The following is a 9827-nucleotide window of genomic DNA, read 5'->3' on the forward strand; positions in this document are numbered from 1 at the left end:
TGATAGGACACATATAGGATGCCAATACTCCAATAGTTGCATGGTAGAATCTAGTGTAGACCAGCACAAAGGCAAGGAAATTACAGCTAAAGCAAGAGCTGCATACTATGGAAAATAAAATCATGTCTATCAATGAGTATGCTTAAAGACGAATGGAATTATTGAATCCCTTGGGTCCATCAATGTATCGGTGGAAGATGATGATTTGGTGAGTGTTTTGTTTGAATGGACTTGGCAAAGAGTATAAGCCATTCAAGGCCTCCATTATAGTCAGAGAAAATATTCCTAACTTTTGAGACTTGGTGTCTATGTTGTTGATAATAGAAGAAAAGTCTCTAGTAGGTGAGGACTCTTCTTCACAAAGTAAGAACACATCAAAACAAGCCTTCTACTCTGATTCAGGTAGAGGAAAAGGTAGAGGTCATGGTCGAGGCCAAGGTGGTGGCCGACAAGGAAATCAAAGTTATAGACAATAACAGTTTAATGATTTGTAGTAATGACAGTAATCATACACAGGTGGAAAAGGGGGAGCCAAAGAAGCCGAGGTGGTTGGCAAAGAAATCAGAGTGCAAATAGCATCGAGTTCTATTATTGTGGCAAACTAGGGCACATGGCAAAGGATTGATATAAAAAGCAGAATGACATTAAAAGTGAAAAGCTACAGTAAGAAAACTATGCATCATCTAGTAAACAAGGTGGTGATGACAAAAGTGAGCAATTATTTGTGATGCAGCACACAATCAGTTCTATAATATAAGATATGTTAAGATCTTAAGATATATAGTATGTGGATTCTGGCGCCTCTAACCACACATTAGAAATTTTTTGGACCCAAAAAGGGCCTCCTAAGGATTCCTAATTTTACGGGATTAGAGCTTAAAAAGGTGGGCTTAAGGAAGACAAAGGCTATGATGACCCTTATTTTTTGCTTTGCCACATCAGCCATACCTCCCTAGTTTCACTTTTTAAAGGGAATATTCTCATACTCTCTCTCTTACTTTCTGACTTTTCTCATACTTTCTCTTACTTTTTGAATTTTTTATCTTCACTCTCTACAAATTGAATCTTTCTTGTTAGTTTGAAATCTCCTTTCTCATTAACTCCCACCATATCTCCCTTCCACATCAGTAAAACATTCTCGTATTTACGTGGGTCCCAAAAAGTAAAAAAATATTTTTTTATTTTTTTACATTTTGAGGTGGAAAAAACACCACCAAACCAATATGTATGATGAAAATAAAATTTTTCCTCCAAAAAGCTTGTGATTCAAGGGTCACGTCAGAAGCCTGTCAGGAGCCAGTACATCCATAACTAACTGTCAGGTCCCCACAACCCCATAAACATAACTAACTGTTAGGAACCACTACATCCATGAGATCCCGAAATTGTGGAGACCCCAAAAATTATTATTTTTTAATTTTTCTCATAAATATAATTTATTGATGAAAAACTCCATGTTAGTATAATTGTATATCAAAAATATCATTTTCTACTTAGAAAAATGGATTTGTGTTAAACCTGCAAAACAGCAAAGTTTTAACACTCTCTCTCTCTCTCTCTCTCTCTCTCTCTCTCTCTCTCTCTCTCTCTCTCTACTTTAGCTTCTTCCTCTACTTAGCTATGGAGCCTTTGCAAGCTGTGTGTATAGCCGAAGGTTGATTTACACATTCCTATTCCTAAAGAGTATGGCAGCTCTAAAAAAACCCATCCTACTGCTGATGCACAATCTGTCCAAGCTTGTAGGATAGCTAAGGAGAAAAATGTAGATCTTTGGGTTGATGGGCATCTCTATCCAGTTCACCCTCCATTAAGAGCAAACCCTCCTTTCCGCAATTTATCATCTTTTATGCAATTTGTTGGTGAAGGAGAGCTTGGCTTGTTAGGATACTGTAGAAGTACTACAAGTGGAGCTTGGCAAACCCATATTCTCCAATCTCAATTGCAAGCATCACAATTCAATCTTTTACAATGTCAAGAAGGACTTAAAACATCATCAGTGAATAAGCAGGCCTCTGGTATGTCATACGAGGTTGCTCAAAAGGTCTCCACCATGACTGGATCAAAGGCAACGAGATTTTTAGAGAATCCAACAAACATATAGAATTCAAAGAAGACTTGGGGACTCTGGAGAGACCTGTGTGCAATCACCACAAATGTAGATTGTCCAATGCCAGGTCTTGTAAATATGCACAAACAGCTTTGGATAAATTTCAATAACATGGTTCGCATTATGAATCAAAGTAGCAGAACTACCCAAGAGACGAGCATCATTCCAACAACATATCATAGAATTCACCAAAAGTGTGCTAGGTGCTTGGGGAGAGAGTAAAGTAACACACTATATGGTAAGTTGTACAGTAAAAAAATAAACTGGTGTTTCAACCTTGACTTTTTCTAATTAAATTCTATTGTCATGTGTACAGCGCATAGTTTATGCGCATGGTGCATATTTCATGAACAAGTATGGATCGCTCGACATGTGGAGTACCCAAGGGATGGAGAAATCACATTATAAAGCAAGAGGGGTTTATTTTAAAAATACAAGACATGGAGGTGGAGCTTCTGCAGGAGGAACACGTACAAACTATCTACAAGAGATGTTCAATTGGTTTTATCGCACAACCTTTGGAAGGGTATTGGTGGTTAGGGAGCGGGCCCAACAATCTAAGCTTTCGCAAGAGGCACGCAAGACTGCAAAAAGTCATGCTCAGCTTGAATGGTTGCAAACCAATGCTCCCCATAGGCATGGTGCTTGGTGTGCACGAATGAGGAGACAAGGGGGGGAGGCGTTGGGTTGTGCACGCACCAGCATAAATCTAGATGTAATAAGGCTAAGAAAATAAGTTTAGTTAGGTTTTTTGTCCTTAAAAAAATTTATTAATAGTTCCTTCTCTCACTTCATTTTCATTCCACTTTTTTAGAGAGCTTGAGCTTAAGATCTACGTAGACACCCACGTAAGGACACCAGCACATCACCACGTTAGCATAGTCATACATAGATATGGCATGCACCAAGAACACCGCACGTGGTACCATGCCTTCACAAAACACAATGCAAGGCACCCAACGACCATATACTGGCGACACCACGGAAGAGAGTGACCCAATGGATTCTAGGACACACCCAATCGGATCACCAGAGTCCAACCCTCCTCCCACAGCAACACCAACGCACACACATGCAAGCCCTTCTAGTGGGGAGCAAGCATGTGAAGAAGACCCCACAATGCAGCCGCCCGAGAGATCAAGACAGAGAGGCCAATGATGAGCAGTTCGACTAGGTTGGTGAAAACATTCTTACATTGCGCAGCACCATAGGTGGCAAGACCCTACTACCAGGACAGGATCCCCTACCTACCCAACCTCCTATAGATCTTAGATGTTAACCTTTTTTTTGAAGCAACTCTTTTGTTCCAAACCCCCCTTTGTAACAAGCCTATCTGGCTTTCATTTGTAACCTTCTAATAATTAAAGTTTTAAGTTTCTCTTACAATGTCTCGGTGTCATCATGTTTGTTTAACATGGAGTGTGTATCATGTGCTAGTTTGTCACCCAAGGCATCAGAAATGCTCCTGGAGGACTGAGGAAGCTGTGCTAGAACAATGCGAATTTGGCCTTTAATCATGTGTAAAATTACATTGTTTATCATCCAATGCATCAAAATTGCTCCTAGAGGACTGGGGAAGCTATGCTAGAACAGTGCGAATTTAGGCTCTACAGCGGCGGTGCAGGCTCAAAATTTGCACTGTTCTGGTACTTCTCCCCTAGCCACTCAAGATCATTTCTGATGCATTTATAATGAAGTTGAGTATATTAATTATAAAAACTATAATTTACAAAATAAAAATGCATTTTTGATGCATTTATAATGAAGTTGAGTATATTAATTAATAAAAACTATAATTTACAAAATAAAAATACCTTTATAATAAAGTTGAGTATATTAATTATAAAAATTATAATTTATAAAATAAAAATACCTTTAATCATGTGTAAAAATACATTATTTATCATCCAATGCATCAGAATTTCTCCTAGAGGACTAGGGAAGCTATGCCGCCCCACCAAAATAGTGCGAATTTGGGCTCTACAACAGCGGTGCAGGCTCAAAATTTGCAATGTTCTAGCACTGCTCCTCCAACCACTCAGAATCATTTCTGATGCATTTATAATCAAGTTGAGTACATTGATTATGAGAAACAGTAATTTATAAGATAAAATACCTTTAATCATGTGTAAAAATACATTATTTGTCATCCAATGCATCAGAATTTCTCCTGAAGGGCTGGGAAAGCTGTGCCAAAACAATGCGAATTTGGGCTCTACAGCAGCGGTGCAGGCTCAAAATTCGCACTGTTTTGGCACTGCTCCCCTAGGCTCCTAGGGTCATTTCTGATGCATTCACAAAAACATTGATGGTATAAACTAGAAAAAACAAAGTGTAAGGGTTAATTCTAGACATGTAGTGGAATCAGATATACCTTTCTTCTCATCAACTTGAAACTTGACTCTTCCACATTGTCAAAGCCCATGATGCTAAAGTGTTGACGCAGGTCTGCTAGGCTCCAATGCTTGCTTGCTGCCACTCGCTCAATCCATCCATTTTTCATCATCACATCTATCTCAATAGGCATAATTTCTTCTTCTGAGGCTTGAAGTGGGATCCATGTCCCGTGCTTTTGCATCCATCTTTGGTAGTGCAGACGCATGTACAAAATAGAGCATGTCTTCAAGAACCTGAAAGACACTATAAAATCTACTACATTGCACTTGTACACATCACCTTGATGTGACCCCTCATTAACCTCCCGACCCTCTCCTAGTAATCCTTGAATGAGGTCAAATCGTACCTCCTTACAAATATACATTGTTTTTCTTTGGTGCATTGGCATGGAATTGAACATGTGCACAAAAACATGTAAAGGACAAAACCAATTTAGCCCTACTGACCTAGATGCCTTTGAAAACTTGAGTGATGTCTTGATATCACTTACCATCTTAAACTTTAAGCATAAGATGGTCCAAGCATCAGGTTTGGGCCATTCAGGATTGTTACTAAGAGGGGGGTTGGGGATCTCTTCTAGCTTGCCAAATAAACCTAGTTTTTTACCTACAAAATATAAGATGGTCCAAGCATCAGGTTTGGGCCATTCAGGATTGTTACTAAGAGGGGGGTTGGGGATCTCTTCTAGCTTGCCAAATAAACCTAGTTTTTTACCTACAAAATATGAGTGAGAAAAGAAAAAGATATTGTTCTGTACAAGATCACTTGGACTTTGAGATGCAAACATTTCCTCTCCAACGGATGCATGCATAGCATAGAAAACTCCAGTGAGGCTTTGGAGTGGTTGTTCCTCAACATAATTAGAGGGAAAAATATTTGCAGAGAGACATAAGAAAATGGAGAATCATAAGAAAATTTGAAAGAAAAAATTCAATATTAGCATGTTGTTAAAGCTGTGTTTATGTTACACTAACAATTTGAAGGAAACCTTGGTCGTTGGCCTTGAATGTACAAGTCTCCAAGGGTATACACATTGCACTATGGTAACCAGTCCTTCCTTCTTAGTATATGCTTGAAGCCTTGTAGTCGCCCCTTCCAATGATGTAGCATATTCCCCAGTTGATGCACTCGATGTGGTCCCTTAGAGCTTGGTTGCATGTAGACCTAAGCCCCAACCGTGAATCTTGTTGGAGCCCAAACTCCATTCTCATCTCTTGTGTTATGCAGCACAAGATCTTCCACCTTCTCCCTAGGTCTTCTCACATTACTGGAAGAGGCCATGGTGGTAAGAAAAGAGAAGGAAAAGAAAAGCTTGTTTTACAACAAAGGAGTGGAGAGGAGAGAAAGTTCAGGGTTTTCAGTGCAGCAATGGAAAGCTTAAAAGAGGGTTAGAGTTTGAGAATAGGCTTCCTGAACCTAGAGTAGACTAAAGAGGGATAGAGTTTCTGCAGCAATGGAGAGGGAGGGAGCTTGAGAGAGAGAGGGAGGGAGCTTAAGAGGGAGGAAGCTTGAGAAGGAGGAGAGCTTGAGAGGGATGGAGTTTCTGCAGCAATGGAGAGCTTAGAAAAGGAAGAAAGAGGGAGAGGGAGCTTGAGACTGAGGGAGCTTGACAAGGAGGGAGAGCTTGAGAGGTATGGAGTTTCTACAGCAATGGAGATCTTAGAAGAGGAAGAAAGAGGTTCAAAATGAGCTTTCCAAACCTAGAGTATGTTGGGGGGAAGTTTGAGAGGGAAAACACACTTTTGGGAAAAAAAATAAATTTTTAATTTTTAGGATTCTTAATCTGCGCGATTCTAGGTGGGGGACCTCTAAGTTTGGGCCCAAGAGGTAGGGGGACAAGAGTACTAATTAGGCCCCATTATCAAACCAAAGCATAGGCTCCCTAGGGTCAAAAAAGTCAAAAATGTGCACCTAGCCCTCTTCCTATTGGTCCATTCCTAATCAAAAGTTAATCTAAGAGGCCCTCTTTGGGTCCGAAAAATTCCTAATGATGACCAGTCATGGTGAGTGGTTTAGATACATGGAGAAAATGGAAAAAACTAGATTATGTGGAAATAAGTGATGATATTGTGCATCCCATTGCACGTGGTAATAAAGTACCAGTATATGCAGGATGGAAAAATGAAGTACTTGGGGCAGATGTACTTCATGTTTTAAATATTACAAAGAATCTGGTTTCTGTTGGGACAGATGGTTGAGCAGGATCTACAAGTGAGGTTTAATCCTGAAGGATGTTTTGTGGAAGACTTAAAAAATTAGTGTCGCTTGGCTGCAAAGGGTAACAAAAATGGCAGGATGTTTACTTTGAATGTGAACATACCTGAGGTAAAGGCGGACATGTTTGTGCATGTAACAGGCATCATTGCAGATATTGGCATATGGCACAAGCGCATTGGTCATGTGAACATATAGTCAGCTGAAGTCTATACAGGCCCACAATATTGCAAGTTTGCCAAAGTTTAAGGTTGATGGTATACATAAAGTATGTGAAGCATGCCAGCTTGGTAAGCAGGCCAAACATACTTTCCCACATGAAAAGCATGGCAATGCGAGGCTATTACATATTATACATTCAAATGTATGGGAACTCGCTAAGACTACAAAAATTACAGATTACATGTATTATGTTACATTCATCAATGACCACACTAGGAAATGGGTTTACTTCATGAAGGAGAAAAGTGAGGTGTTTTCTCACTTTCAGATATTTATAGCCTTGGTTGAGAAGGAAAAAGACATGTAAATAAAATGCCTAAGATCAGATGGTGAGGGAGAATATTTCTTCAATGAGTTCAACAACTTCCTAATAAAGTAGGGAATCTTGCAAGAGATAGTTTACATGCACGTACACTCCACAAAATAGAATGGTGTTGCTAAGAAAGAAAAAATAGGTACATTGCAGAAGTGGCATGTACCTTGATGCTGAAAAGAATATGCCACATTATTTTTTGGCTAGAAGCAATAGCAATTGTTGTGTACATTATGAATAGGATACCCACTGCATTGTTCATGGTATGATACCTGAACAGAAGTCTACAGGCATAAGACCGAATGTGTCTCACTTGAAAGTGTTTGGGTGTATTGCATATCTACATGTTTCTAATAAAGTAATAATAAAGTTGGATCCAAAGGTAGAGAAATGCATCTTTATTAGTTATGCTATGAAATAGAAAATTTGTTATAAATGTTAACCCTACCACTCGTGAGATGTGAGTAAGCAGAGATGTTTTCTTTGACGAGATGAGTAGTTAGTATGCTCCAGCATGGTGAGTATCTAGTATGCTCTAGCATGGTGAGGGAAACAAAAGATACAGATGTAAGAAGTGATGATGTTGCACCACATGTAGAGTAGCAATCACAGGTGCTTAGTGGACCTTTAGAGTCCTCTAGTAATGGATCCAATTTTAGTCCATGGTCACGCAGGTTGAGGATAGATGTAGATACATATGTATTATGCAAAGGGAAGGAAAAGGTAGATCAACCTTTTATGCCTAATCAATAGGTCACTCATATGTGGATGGTGACTCTAGTACCAGCTCCAAGAAGAGCCTTGATGAGAAGCTTGGCATTCCTTTTGTGGTTACTCCTGGTGTAAGGAGAACTAGGGATATTTTGAGAACACTTGGCAGTGATCTAGGTGTACACAGATCTACGAGGGTTAGGTACCATGAGACAAGTTGAGATATGATAGATATATAGCCCATCATTCTACTTATATGGTTAAAGTGATACATTCCTTGGAACCCACTTGTTTTTAGCAGGAACAAATAGCAGCATTGGAAGAAAATGCAACATGGGAGTTAGTGGCTTTGCCTAAGGAAAAGAAGGCAATTGGATGTAAGTGGGTGTACAAGGTCAAGCATAATGTGGTTCAGTGAGAGCAGGTATAAGGCAACTGGTTGTTGCCAAGGCCTATGCGCAGAATTATGGCATAGACTATGAGGAGACATTTAGCTTGGTTGCAAGAAATGAAAATCGTGAGAGTTATCATTGCTATGGCTTCAGCAAAGGGTTGGTAGAAGGATTGTGCTATTAGTCATCTACGTGGATGAGTATCGTGAACAAGATATGGAAATGTGATCTCGATCATTAACATATCTCGATTGATATACTGAGAGATGCATTCTCAACTGTTCATATATCTCAATCAAGATACTAGGATGCGATCTCAACCGTTCATGTATCTTGATCAAGATATGTGGTTATAATCAAAGCCATCCATGAATCTCGATCTAGATACCCTTAACAAATCTAATCGTTCATTTTACCAATCCTAAATCCACGCATACATCAGGACCATTCATTTTGAAAACGTTAAAAGTTATTTCACGTGACCTTAAACGAGCCTCAAACAAGATTATAAAAGCCGGAGCGCCATTAATGGGCTTTGAATCTAACATTAGTGGTGTTTTAGAGCTTTATTAGTGCTAGATTAGTATTTTCTTAGCACTAGCCATTGGACCTTTCACATTAGCCTTTCACGTTGGCCTGCTCATTTATGTTAGGCTTAGGGTCTAGCATGGAGTCACACGAGGAGGGCCGCTCTTCTATTGTGGACCTCATCATAAAGATAGAATGTGAGCTAGTGGCTATCCATAGGAGTGCTAGAGACAAACCATCTACTTTACATATCGTGTTGGACTTGGTAGCCTTCACAATGTTGTGAGCTAGTGGCTATCCATAGGAGTGCTAGAGACAAACCATCTACTTTACATATCGTGTTGGACTTGGTAGCCTTCACAATGTTGTTTATGTAGATGAGTAGATAGCACACCACTGTATTGCTCTAGTATCACATGGCTTGACATACCGTCAGGTGTGAGCTTGGACCTATTAGGTGTCAGCTTGGACCTATTAGAGATGGAACATACTTGGACAATTTTTTCTCGATAGCCATGGGATGCTACCTGGTCCAGGAAGCCCCTTATTGCGGTGTTTGCATCCTCGTATGGTGACACATATCTATAATCGTTGCCGCATATGGGAGGATGCCGAAAAACCACCAAATCTCCATCTACTTTGCAAAGCAATTATACACAGAGTTTGCCTTAGAGGGGAGCATGATGACTACACCAACCATCAGCTCACTGGTGGTGCTAGTTGAGGTCATCCTCCCATGACCAGAGGAGGCATCCCTCTATGTGTAATTATTGCTACAGACCCACCATTTGTACCTTTGTCTACTGTCAAAGCACTAGTTGCTCAGTTGGGGAGACGGATGTGCATAGTCTCACTAAAAGCATCCAGCACGTGGTGTGTCTTTTTTCATGATCAATGATAGTATAATGTTAAGGTATTTATACATATTTATTGCTTCTATAGG

The sequence above is a fragment of the Cibotium barometz genome, chromosome 4, assembly GCF_041138505.1.
Source record: "Cibotium barometz isolate CiBa-2024 chromosome 4, ASM4113850v1, whole genome shotgun sequence".
NCBI classification, from domain to species: Eukaryota; Viridiplantae; Streptophyta; class Polypodiopsida; order Cyatheales; family Cibotiaceae; genus Cibotium; species Cibotium barometz.